The sequence below is a fragment of the Coenobita brevimanus genome, chromosome 63, assembly GCF_032717465.1.
Source record: "Coenobita brevimanus isolate Jiangsu-jjx chromosome 63, ASM3271746v2, whole genome shotgun sequence".
Lineage (NCBI taxonomy): Eukaryota > Metazoa > Arthropoda > Malacostraca > Decapoda > Coenobitidae > Coenobita > Coenobita brevimanus.
This window is the reverse complement of record NC_137016.1, coordinates 7296926-7310329: the sequence shown is the minus strand read 5'-3', so window position 1 is coordinate 7310329 and position 13404 is coordinate 7296926. Positions and strand designations below refer to the sequence as shown.

Below are 13404 nucleotides of genomic sequence, written 5' to 3'. Positions count from 1 at the left end.
TTTTTTTTTTTTTTACCAATTTTGATGATATTTTAGACTAAAATTGTGTGTTTAGGTTGCTTTATAAACTGTTTTTAGACGAAGATTAATGTGTGTTAGCCATAGGTGGGATGAACATTGTCTTTTTGGGGTACAGTTTACTATGCTTGATTTTTTCCAGACTTATATTTGATGATTTTCAGATTTTATTTGTTGGTTTTAGTGAGTTATTTACAGGTGTTAGGCTTGGGTTAGCTTCCTTGACAGCTGTTAGGCCATTTAGATTGGCCTTAAACTTGTTTTGGGGCTCGTTTGGGTGGGTTTTGGGCTTGGTTTGGGGGGAAACCTAAGGCTTGTAAATGCTCCACATAACTTTGCATGATAAAAGTACCCCGATATACGATACCTCGTCTAACTATGGGATTTTACCTAACCATTTACATCATTAAACTGGGGTATTCTGTTCTCCCCTTTGGGGCCAAGATGCGAATGAATGTGTTTGAATGGATGAGTAAATGGGGAGTGTGTCGTCTTGTCTCGGCTACCTCCCTTTCCCTTGGGGGAAGCAGCCTAGGTTTGTATATAGATAGATAGATATATATATATATATATATATATATATAGTGTGTGATGAGTAAGGATGGAGGTTTTGGAGGGTGAAGTGCTTGAAAGGGTACAGCAGGGAAGAAAGGTTGCTGGTTCTTTGAAAGCAGTGATAAGAAACAGGGAAGTGAGCGTGGAAGTGAAAAAGTTACTACATGACGGTATTGTGATACCAACTCTTACATATGGAAGTGAAGCTTGGACGTTGTTGGAAGGACACAAGTCAAGAGTGAGAGCAGTGGAAATGAATTATTTAAGAGGAGCCTGTGGAGTCACATGGAGAGACAGGCTGACGAATGAGGATACAAAGGAGGGTTGTGGTATGGATGTGGATGTGATAGGAAGCATTATGAGGAACACACTGAGGTGGTTTGGCCATGTGGAGAGGATGGAGGGTGAAAGACTGACAAAGAGAGTGTATGTGAGTGAGGTGGAGGGGGGGAGAGGGAGTGGGAGGCTGAGGATGAGATGGAGGGATGGGGTGGAGAGGTATATGAGAGAGGGGGGTGTGAGTTGGGAGCAGGGCAGTGAAATGGCAGGGGACAGGGCGATGTGGAGGAGATTTGTTTGTGGCCACCCCAAACGGGATTGAGGCATCTGGCAATAGATAGATAGATAGATAGATAGATATGTGTGTGCATATCAATCAATCAATCAATCATTTCCTGTGGCACCCCATGGGATGCATAGGGCCTCAGTGAACTCTCTCCATCAATATTTGTCTCTTGCCATCTCCTTCAGGTCCCACCAACACTCCTCTCCTGCTTCTCTTTTCATTGTCCTCAACCAGGTTTCCCTCGGCCTACCTCTACCTCTTCTTCCTCTAGCAGTCCACTCTGGCACATCCTGTATTAAACTGCCTTCTTTTCTGTATATGTCCCCCAACCACTTCCAGTGAGACAGTCTCACATATTCATTAACTGGTTCCACTCTCGTAATATCCCTAACTCTTTCATTTGTAACTCTGTCTTGCCACTTTACCCCAAGAATCCTTCTCAGTATTTTATTCTCAAATCCTAATACTTTCTGATCTGTTGCAATTGTACTGTACCATGACTCATGCCCATAAATTAAAATTGGTCTAACCATGGACTTGTAAATTTTCACTTTAGTATATACCGAAAGCATATTATTATTCTAAACAGATTTCAACATTCCAACAGCTCACCAAGCCTGTCTAATCCTCTCCTCAATTTCATTGTTTAATGATCCATTAGATGATACAATCGTTCCAAGATATTTAAAGTTTTCTTCATTCTTCACCACATGATTCCCGGTTACACAATCGATTTGGTTCTCCACGTTCATATTAATAATTTTAGTCTTTCCACAATTTATTACCAATCCCACTTTTTCCCCTTCCTCCACCAGACAATCAAGCACCCTCTGCATCTCGTAAATACTTCCGCAAATCCTTACAATATCATCAGCATTGTCCAAATCCATCAGCTTCATATTTTCTTTCCAGTTAATTCCTGCACCTGTTCTCCTTACAACCTTTCGCATAACATAATCCATAACCAAAACAAACAGTAATGGCGAAAGAACTCCTCCTTGAATCACTCCTGACCTAACTTCAAATGGATCACTCAAAGAACCACCCACCATTACCTTACAAAAAGTACCTTCATGCAGGCTTCTAATAATATTTACAAACTTTTCTGGTATACCATAGAATGTCATAATTTTCAACATAGCTCCACATGAAACACTATCAGGCGCCTTTTCAAAATCCACAAAATACATACTAAGTGGCATTTTCATCTCATTACCTTGTTGCATTAGATGCCTTACAATAAAAATCTGATCATTACAACCTCGACCCTTTCTAAATCCTGCTTGTTTTTCTCTTAAAATTTTATCAATTACTGGCTTTATTCTGTTCAACAAGATTTTGGAAAAGACTTTTGCAACTACAGGTGTCAAAGTTATCCCCCTCCAGTTGCCACACACACTTATATCTCCCTTTTTTGGTATTTTTATAATCACTCCATTTATCCACTCTTCTGGAATTCCACCATTATCCCAAGCCACATTAAAAAGTTTCAAAAGCACATTCATCAACTCATCATTTTCCACGTTAAGCATTTCAGGAAATATTCCATCCTCTCCTGGGGCCTAAAAATTCTTTAACTCATTTATAGATTTTGCTACCTTTTCCAAGGTTATATCCCCTGTTTCTATCTGCAAATCTCTCTCGGCTGGCAAAATATCCTCTTCAGCTGGGATTGGTCTATTTAGAACAGATTCAAAATGCTCTTTCCACCTTCCATTTATATCCAAATCTTTAATCATCAAATTACCATTTCTATCTGGTACAGGTATTTCCTTTCTTCTCAGTTTAGTCCCAGTTAACTCCTTCACTGAGGTGGTTTGGCCATGTGGAGAGGATGGAGGGTGAAAGACTGACGAAGAGAGTGTATATGAGTGAGGTGGAGGGGGGAAGAGGGAGGGGGAGGCTGAGGATGAGATGGAGGGATGGGGTGGAGAGGTATATGAGAGAGGGGGGGGGTGAGTTGGGAGCAGGGCAGTGAAATGGCAGGGGATAGGACAACGTGGAGGCAATTTGTTTGTGGCCACCCCAAACGGGATTGAGGCGTCTGGCAATAGATAGATAGATAGATAACTCCTTTATGCCTGGTATGTGTATATATATATATATATATATATATATATATATATATATACAATATATATATATATATATATATATATATATATATATATACATAAAGTAATCCCTCCACTTTCCTGACGCCCACTTTCCGGACACCCCACTTACCGGACATTGTGGGCCTGGACCTTCAGAAGCCAAAAATGGCCAAAAAAAAGAAAAAAATCCCCCCAGAATCCTTTTTTTTTTTTTTTTGAAGTTGCCGCGTGGTGCTGAACAGCTGTTACACAATGGACCCTTCACCCCTTCCTTCCTCCCCCTTCCCCCCTCCCCCGACTGGGTTGCCATTTGGTATTTTTCATTACCAAATGTGGGCCAGTTTGGTAATGAAAAATTCATTTGGTAATGAATCAGAATAATGCAATACCAAATGGATTTTTCACATGTGAGGATACACAGGATGGAGATGGTGGATTGTTTGCTCTCACTGATTAATCTGCTAGCCTATATAGCGTGAAAATAATCAACATGCTGTTAATTATAAGAAGAGTGATTACATGAATTTCCACTTGAATATATAATTAGTGAAGAATAAATGCTAGCTTTACGAATTTGGTAATGAAAAGTTAAATCTGGTAATGAAAATTGAGGAGTTTGGTAATGTGGCCATTGCAATCTGGCAACTCTGTTACCCCATCATCAACAGTCACAGCCTAACTGCAATCGAGAGCAGATGCTTATCGTAATGGAAGCCGCATGTGCTCGTTTTTTGTGAATAAACAATGAATAAACTGCAATACCTCGCCACTAGACCACACAGGAATTTCCAGTGTTGTGCAGTGTTAAGAAATTAGAATTTAGAGTGCAAAGGATTAACTGTGTAGTGCAAACGGGCAGTTGAAACCGGTCAAGGAGCCAGGGACTTGTTGTAAGTACCTAGAATGTTTAATATTGTATAAACTCACCTCTAAAATCTCATTCTCTGGTTCTTTTGCATTTATTTCAGTCTTTTATGTCCCTTATTTGCCAACGGCCATGCCACGTTGAGTACACCGCTTCCCATCCGATCAGCGAAGTTAAGCAACGTTGGGTCTGGTTAGTACTTGGATGGGTGACCGCCTGGGAACACCAGATGCTGTTGGCATCCCTACGTGTCAAGTGGGGTTGGTGGAGGATTGCTGCCCCTCCCTGTAAAACAATTAACTCTAAGCCCTTGGCCACCCCATTTGGGATACATGGCGTCTGGCAATGGTTGGATGGATGGATGTCCCTTATTGGTGTATTTTGGGTCTTAAATAGGTGCTATGCATGTCCAGAGGGAGTTGTACAGCATACTGTAGGTGTTTTTCTGAGTTAGGGTCCATAAGTACAAGTCCAGGAGGCTGGGGCCCACTATCCAGACGGGACCACTTTCCAGACATGCCTTTGCCTCTATTACATCAGATAGTGGAGGGATTACTGTATATATATATATATATATATATATATATATATATATATATATACTGCATGTACATATATACAGGTCTCCTTTGCTATCTGATTGGGTTACGTTCCTGAATAGGGAATCGTAAATCGAACAATCGTATACGAAACTGAAGGTTTAATGGAAAAAATATGGATGCATTCCTAGACTCATATTTATGTGCCCTTTAACTATACTGTACCACATAGTTTATAAATAAAGATGTTTTATGTGCTGTACTTACGTGTCACACCAACTCGTCCCGGCATTGTAAGACACTCATTCCTCACTCCCTCTTCACCCAAATCAATAAACAATTGACAGAAGATTTGACAAGGGAGGCTATAATTAAAAGATGTTTTATGTGCTTTACTTTAATGATAATAATCACAAAGCAATGAAAAACACACATCCAACTTAGAATTTGAAACATTTTCATAAACACTGACTTATAAAACTTACGTGTCACACCAACTCATCCCGGCACCGTAAACACTCGCTCCTCAATCCCTCTTCACCCAAAACACTAAACAATCGACGGAAGGTCTGACAAGGGAGGCGATAGATAAAAGATGTTTTAAGTGCTCTGCTTTAATGATAATAATGGCAAAGCAATAAAAAACACACATCCAACTTAGAAAATGATACATTTTCTTGAACACTGACTTATAAAACTTCCGTGTCACACAAACTCGTCCCGGCACCGTAAACCCTTACTCCTCACTTCCACTTCACTCAAAACACTTAACAATCAATGGAAGGTTTGACAAGGGAAGATGGGCTTGATGGTGGTGAAGAGCTGGCAGGGACAGTAGAGGTGGATGTTGCAGGGGCAGAGGTGGGTGAGTTTGAGGTCGAAGGTTTGGCTACACGTTGGAAGAAGCTGGCAGTTGTGGCGGACTTAGCAGCAGTGGTTGGCTCAGCAGGGGTAGAGGCTGATGGCTCAGCAGGGGCAGAGGCTGATGGCTCAGCAGGGGCAGAGGTGGATGACCCAGCAGGGGCAGAGATGGATGACCCAGCAGGGGCAGAGATGGATGACCCAGCAGGGGCAGAGGTGGATGAACTTTTGAAGAAGCTGTTGATTGTGGTTTGTTTTGCCAGCTTTTTCTTCGACTCGTAGATTTCTTTGTAGACTTGGGAAATACCATGGGCAGCTGTCCCACTCCTGGCTGGGTTAGGGTCCTGTTCCTTGAGAAGATCAGTGATGTGTTCAGTGCCACTGAACACCTCACGGAGTTTCTTCAAGTCAAGGCCTTGTTGTGGCTTCTTCTCCTCGTCCTTATGGTTGTCCTCAGTGAAGGCCCTCTCCTGCTGCGGTTGCATAAGATCCTCGTTCGATAGTGGCTGATCATGAGATTCTAGCAATTCCTGAATATCTAATTCATCCACCTCATTAAACCCAGCCTGGTGTGAGAGCCTCACAATGTCCCTGCAAACTGCAGACACGTCGGTAAACCCAGGGAAGTCATTGACACATTCCTCCCAGAGCTTCTTCCAACATGCATTCATTGTCTTCTCTGTGACTTCCTTCCAGGACTCGTCAATGTTTTCAATGGCCTTCTTAATATTATATTTCCCCTAGAATTCTTTGATAGTGGGCTTGTCAGGGGTGTCAGTGCCTTCAACAAGTTGTTTCATGGTGCGACTCTGGTAAAAGGCCTTAAAAGCAGCAATCACACCTTGGTCCATCGGCTGAATAAGGGCTGTTGTGTTGGGGGGCAGGAACATCACTTCTGTGTTATTAGCCCAGTCCTCCATGCTCTGGGGGTGGCTGGGGGCATTGTCTAAAATCAGCAAGAAACGATTAGCAAGATTATTTTCTGCTACATAGTCACGAAGCCTGGGGGACAAATAGTTACATACATAGCTTTGATTGAGCGAAGTCGTCATCCACTCCTTTTTGTTGACCTTCCAAAACACAGGGAGGTAATCTTTAATGATGCCTTTAAGGGCCCTGGGGTTCTCGGAGTGATAAATTAACATCGGCTTCAGTTTCAGACCCCCAGCTACATTGCCCCCCAGCAGCAGGGTTAGACGATCCTTCGAAGCCTTAAGGCCAGGTGCTTTCTTCTCTTCCTTTGCAATGAATGTCCTTGATGACATTTTTTTTCCAATATAAGCCAGTCTCATCAAAGTTAATTACCTGCTTGGCTGAATATCCACCTTCCTCTATCCTTTGCTGGAGCACAGGCTTGAAGGCGTCAGCAGCAGGATGGTCCGAACAAGCTGCCTCTCCAGTCAACTTAACATTATGTAGGGTGGCCCGGTTCTTAAATCGATCGAACCAGCTCTTACTAGCATTAAATGTTGTGCCCTCTTTGACAGTGTAGCCCTTCTTCAGGAGCTCATTCCAAATGGATAAGGCCTTGGTTGTCACGAGGGAGGTTGATAGGGGCATGCTGCGCCGAGTCTGGTCGTCAATCCAAATTTTTAGAAGTCGCTCCATTTCATCCATTATAGGCTCCCGTTGCCGCGTCGTCGTCTTAGCCATAAGAGTGGAGCTCGTTTCACCAGCCTTCTTAACGTTGGCAGCATTCTTAATCACTGTTGATACCGTAGACTGGGCCAGACCAAGGGCGTGAGCAATGGAGTTTACCCTTGGCCTCCTTCATGACGCCTAATGATGTTGAGCTTGGACTCCAAATTTAAGCTCTTCCTGGCTCTCTTAGGCTTGAGATCAGAGACATTAGAGTTTGCAGGCTGCTTGGAAGACATCACGGAATTTGTACTTGAGGTTAGGCGAGAAATAATTGTGAAAATCACGTCGCTAATGCACAGGAATACAAAGCTAGTGAATCAAACGAGAGCGCGGGAAAGACTAGGCTGAGCCAGGGTAGCCAGATTTTTGTGACCAAGAGTAGCTGTAACAGGCCTCAAAAGTAGTGAATTTCAGTACTGTATTGTATAAAGTAGCCCAACATAATTATGTACAGTATATATACATATCTATCAGTATATCTATCTACAGTATACATATCTATCAATATATCTATCTACAATATCTCTCTCTCTCTCTCTCTTTCTCTCTCCAATTTACCTGTGCACGACTTACCAGTTGAATGCTGTTCCATTAATGCTCCTGTAAGGTTGTTCGAAGTGATGTAAGCTCAAAGTTAATTAACAAAGAACTCCTTACTTACTGCGTTAACTAAATTTACTTCTCTTTTCTTTAAATGATGTCATTTCCTCTACATTCGCGGAACTAAGCTGTTTTCTTCTTCACAAAATATAACTCTTACTGTTGGACTTGGTCATTTTTTCAACTTAACGAAAGTATTTTAGGAACTAAAGGAAAGTGTTTTCTTGCACTTCATTATAGTTACATATTTAAATAATTATTCAGTAAGTCTCCACGACCACGTCTTCGCAGCTGAAGATTATCAAGGTCTGCTTCTGCATCCACGAGTCGTGGATGAAGAAAACACGACTGACTGGGGTGATAATCTCACATGTTCAGTTCGAATTTAATAAGCCAATCAGGGATTAATGCAAGAGTGCGAGAAATTTAAAGAGGGATGGTATGATAAATTATAATTCACTATCTTTTTGTGTCCTCAAAAGGTAATTATATTAGGCTATATTTTAAATGATACATACTGTATAATCAACCTTTGACTTTCATCTCATAAGTAGCCCAGGTTAGCCCAACTTACTTTTAAAGTAGCCCAAAAAGTCGCAAGTAGCAAAATTCAAAATTTAGTAGTGCAGGGCTTCCGAAAGTAGCCCAATTCGCTACTTATAGCCCAACTTGGCTTTGATGGGTGACCGCACCATCATCCTTGGTGCGGCAATCACAATTCCAAACAAATGCCTTTCGACTTGCGCTGGACCGACCATGCTCGTGCGATCGTAAGTGTGAGCCACAGAAATCGTATATAGAGCCAAGGGTACTTAAGAAGATCGATCATATATGCGAAATATCGTTTATAGAGTGCATCGGATATCGAGGGATTGCTGTATGTATATATATACAGGGTGATTCACGAGTTTTTCCGGAAACTCTGGGAAATGCAAGCTTGTACAATTCTAAGCATAGAATACTGTATAAGTATAGGTGTTTAATGTAATGGTTTATAAGTGGGGAAATTTTCAAATCTGACAGACATGTCAGCGGGAGACGGCTGGGCTGGCGGCGACCTTGCCGTGTTGCCAAGTTACTCAGTTTTCTTTTAAATTTTATACATTGTTCTCATTCTGAATTAAAGTAGTCTTTCATTAGTCGTCAGGTATCACAGTGTGTAAGTGGATGAGCCGAGTGAGAACGAGAGGCAGTGGCAAGGCACTGAGGTACTGTACACCCGCCACACCAGCCTAACCGCTACGCGCAACAGTTACTGCAGAGCAATTTTTCTCTGGTTTTGACTTTTTTTCCACACCACCCATGAGGTAAAAGTCTAGACGCTTTTTTTTTAATAGAGGTTTCTCCAGGAGGCCTAATCCTCTCTGAAAGTTCTGAGATGTTTATAATGAATGAATACAATTGAACAAACTTACAAAATTAATGATGTTCAAAGTGACCGCCATCAGCTGATATGCATTTTTTGCACGATCCAACACAGACTGCGTAGCCTTCCTTAGAACTGCTGGGTTGTTCCTAATAATTTGTGCTGTGTCCTTGATTTGATGGAGGAGTTCTTCTCTACTGTTTATCTTTTTCTTGTATGCCAGTGACTTCATGTGTCCCCAGAGGTGAAAGTCCAGTGGTGTTAAATCTGGGGATCTTGCGGGCCATGGGTGAGGTCCTGCATGGCCTATCCATCTATCTGGGAATTCTTGATTGAGGTAGCTATTCAGTCACTTGTCTGCTGTAGTGTGGAGGCGCCCCATCCTGTTGAAAAATGATACATCGCCGTGTCTTCAGAGGCACATCTTCAATTAACAAGGGAAGTTCATTTGTGAGAAATTTAACGCAGACATCTCCTGTAAGCCTCCCTTCAAAGATATGAGGTCCAATCAGCTGGTTGTCAATCATACTGCACCACACATTAATTGAAAATCAGTGTTGAAAGTTCCGTTCAACTGTTTCCTTGGGATTTTCTTTCGACCCCCAATGTGCATTATGAGTACAGTGAGTCCTCGAAATACGAAAGGGATGGGGACAAAAAAAATAATTCATATTCTGAAATTTCATATATCGGAACGATTTTCCCCATTGAAATATACATATAAAGGGGGGGATGTGTCCCAGGACCCCATTGGACCCCGCACTTAAACTTTATCCCTCCTATTTAGAGGTATGCAATACACGTATACAGTACTATACTATTGTACAGACATAAAAAAATTAAGCATACAACTAATTACTGTAGTATTAGTACACTGTACAGTTAAATATAGACCTGTGCTGCGGCTGGAGATTCGTGTCGGTGATATGGTGCCAGGTCACATGGTGGGAACCTATTGTTCCTCTGGTACTTCCTCGACTGGTGCAGGTGTTTCTGAAGCTGTTGATGGTCCAATTTCCTCTCCAGAGTCAGAGTATGGTTCTGTTGCTTCTTGGCAGCTGGTTCCCTGGATGCTGGAAATGATGCAGGGTGCTTGGGAGGCATGGCAAAAATATGAAACAAGGAAGAACAGTGAAAAACTGCGTAACATACAGCAAAGCTGAGAGGAGAGGACAGATTTGACTCAACTGAGAAGTGCGGTAAAATGTGTTTCCCAGAGAGGGGTTAGTTCGTTTTCTCGCCACAAGCGAGAGCGGCGCTGTGCAGCGCGCCCATTTTGAATTTTTCGTATTTCCTCTCTTATTGCTTTTCGTACCATCGAGACAGATACTTTCGTATTGTGGACTCTGTCCTACATTCATCGCTATCGTACCATCGGAAATTCGTACATCGAGTTTTCGTATTTCAAGGACTCACTGTATTATGTAATCCACTGCAGGTAAATATGGCTTCATCAGTGTATAAAATGTACTTGTACAGCTGAGGATGATCTGCTGGCCTTGTACAGAAATCCAGTCGTTGAGCAGAATCCCCGGGTTGTAGATGCTGAACTTGTTGTATGTGATATGGGTGCAGACCTTCCCACTTCAATGTTCTCCATACCTTCGCTTGTGGAACACTAAGTTGGGATGAAATTCTTCTTGTACTGATGCTAGGGCTGCGATGTACCATTCCTACTATGCTCGTACCTCATCCTGCCTCTCCATGCATTCAGCTGTGGCTCCAACTCCAGGAAAGCAACCTTTGTCCCAGAGATGCTGGTAGACATGGTAAAACACTTTTGCATCTGGGCTCCTTCTGTTTGGATATTTCCGTCTGTATTCTCTTGCTGATGCTTCAGCATTTCCATTGCAGAACCCATAGATAAAAACCATATCTGCGTACTCCACATTTATAAAAGGAATGGCATTGTAGTGAAATGTGGGTGAAACCGTCCCTGGAATAACTAGCCCTTCCCCAGTCACCTAGCCCTTGGCAGGAACTGTCAGTTTGAGCTCTGAGGTACCTCATCTCGCATCACTGGTATGCCATCAAAAGTAGATTTATTTGTCACTTTAAAGCAACATACTTTTCTATGTAGAAGAATTACTTACTTGACGACTAATGAAAGACTAGTTTAATTCAGAATGAGAACAACGTGTAAAATTTAAAAGATAACTGAGTACAGTAACTTGGCAACACAGCAAGGTCGCCGCCAGCCCGGCCGTCTCCCGCTGACATGTCTGTCAGATTTGAAAATTTCCTCACTTATAAACCATTACATTAAACACCTATACTTATAGAATATTTTATGCTTAGAATTGCATAAGTTTACATTTCCCAGGGTTTCCGGAAAAACTCGTGAATCACCCTGTATACAGTAATCCGTGTACTTTCCAGATGCCCACTTTCCGGACACCCCACTTACCGGATATTATGGGCCTGGACCTTCGGAACCCAAAAATGGCCAAAAAAAGAAAAAAAAAAAATCTGAATTTTTTCCCACCCGTAATTTGATATTGCCGCGGGGCACCGAACAGCTGTTACACCACGGACCCTTCACCCCTTCCTTCCTCCCCCCTCCCCTGTCAGGGTGGAAAGGTTACAAGAGGATGAGAAAAAGGCAGAGTATAAGAGAGAAGTGGAGGAACGATTGGGCAAATATGAATTGGAGCAGATGGGGGACGTGGAAGGTGTGTGCAGGATATTTACAGAAGAAATATGTGCAGCATGTGATGTGGTGTGTGGGATGACGAGAAGACGGAGGGGTGTGCAAGGAACAGCATGGTGGAATGAAGAGGTGAGACAGGCTGTGGCACAAAAGAAGAAAGCGTACAATGACTGGATGAGAAATAGGGGTGAGGAAGAAGTTGAGAGGCGAAAGAGAGAGTTATATGTAGAAGGAAAGAGAGAGGTGAAAAGATTAGTAAGAGAGAGTAAGAAGAGAGCGGATGAGGATTTTGGAAGGAACTTGAGTGTAAAATGGAGGGACTGTAAGAAAATGTTCTGGAAAGAGGTGAAAAGAGTAAGACAGGGTGGAAGTGAAGTTAGCAGGGGAGTGAAAGATAAAAATGGTAGATTACTAGTGGAGATGGGAGAAAAAGTGAGCAGATGGAGAGAACACTGTAAGGAATTGTTGAACATAGAGGATGGAAGTAATGCGAGTATAAGTGGCTGGGGAATGGCTGGGAGGAGGAGGGAGGTGAGAAGACAGGAAGAAATCAGTAGGATAGAAGTTGTGGAAGCAATGAAGAAAGTTAAATTGGGGAAAGCCCCAGGAATTGATGGAGTGTGTGGTGAAATGCTGAAGCATGAATGAAGAATGGATGTGGAAAATGTGCAGATTGGCCTGGGAGGAAGGTAGAGTCCCGGAGGATTGGAAGTCAGTTATAATTATTCCCTTGTACAAAGGAAATAGGGAAAAAGAAGTGTGTGGTAATCACAGGGGCATCTGTCTTCTTAGTATAATAGGAAAAGTATATGGTAGGATACTTATTGACAGAGTTAGAGAAAGAACAGAGGAATTAGTTGGAGAAGAACAATGAGGCTTTAGGAAGGGAAGAGGTTGTGTAGATCAGATATTCATTCTTAGATCTTTAGTGGAAAAGTTTCTGGAGAAGGGAAAGAAGTTTTATGCGGCTTTCATGGATTTGGAGAAAGCATATGACAGGGTGGATAGACAAGGATTGTGGAAAGTATTAAGAATATATGGAGTAGATGGGAAGTTGTTGAATGCTGTTAAGAGTATGTATGATGGTGCTAAGGCTGCAGTGCCTGTGGATGGTGAACTGAGTGAATTTTTCTCTTTGAAGGTTGGGTTGAAACAGGGATGTGTCATGTCTCCATGGTTGTTCAATCTGTACATGGATGGGGTAATAAAAGAGGTACAAGGTAGGGTAGTGGATGTTGGAGTGGCCATGGTGAGAGAGGGTAGTGTTTGGAAACTCCCTGTACTGTTGTTTGCAGATGATACTGTGTTGTTGAGTGAAGACGAAGGAGAGCTGCAAGGCTTGGTGGATGAGTTTGGGAGAGTGTGTAAGAAATGGATTCTAAAGGTGAATGTAGGGAAGAGTAAAGTGATGATCTTTGAGAGAGGTGAAGTCAGTGAATGTACAGGGAGGTTGGATGGTGAGGAATTAGAAAATGTGAGTACATTTAAGTACTTGGGTAGTGTGATGAGTAAGGATGGAGGTTTGGAGGGTGAAGTGCTTGAAAGGGTACAGCAGGGAAGAAAGGTTGATGGTTCCTTGAAAGCAGTGATAAGAAGCAGGGAAGTGAGCATGGAAGTGAAAAAGTTACTACATGACAGTATTGTGATA

General features: G+C 42.3%; 1 protein-coding gene and 1 non-coding gene across 2 annotated transcripts in view; both read left to right on the top strand.

The window, feature by feature from the left end:
* Nucleotides 1–13404, top strand: part of LOC145404295 (diacylglycerol lipase-alpha-like) — a 174402-nt gene that overhangs the window by 79027 nt on the left and 81971 nt on the right. The window lies entirely within an intron of this gene.
* On the top strand, nucleotides 4222–4340 carry LOC145404565 (5S ribosomal RNA). Its single transcript, XR_013898211.1, has one exon. It is a non-coding gene; the product is annotated as a 5S ribosomal RNA (ribosomal RNA).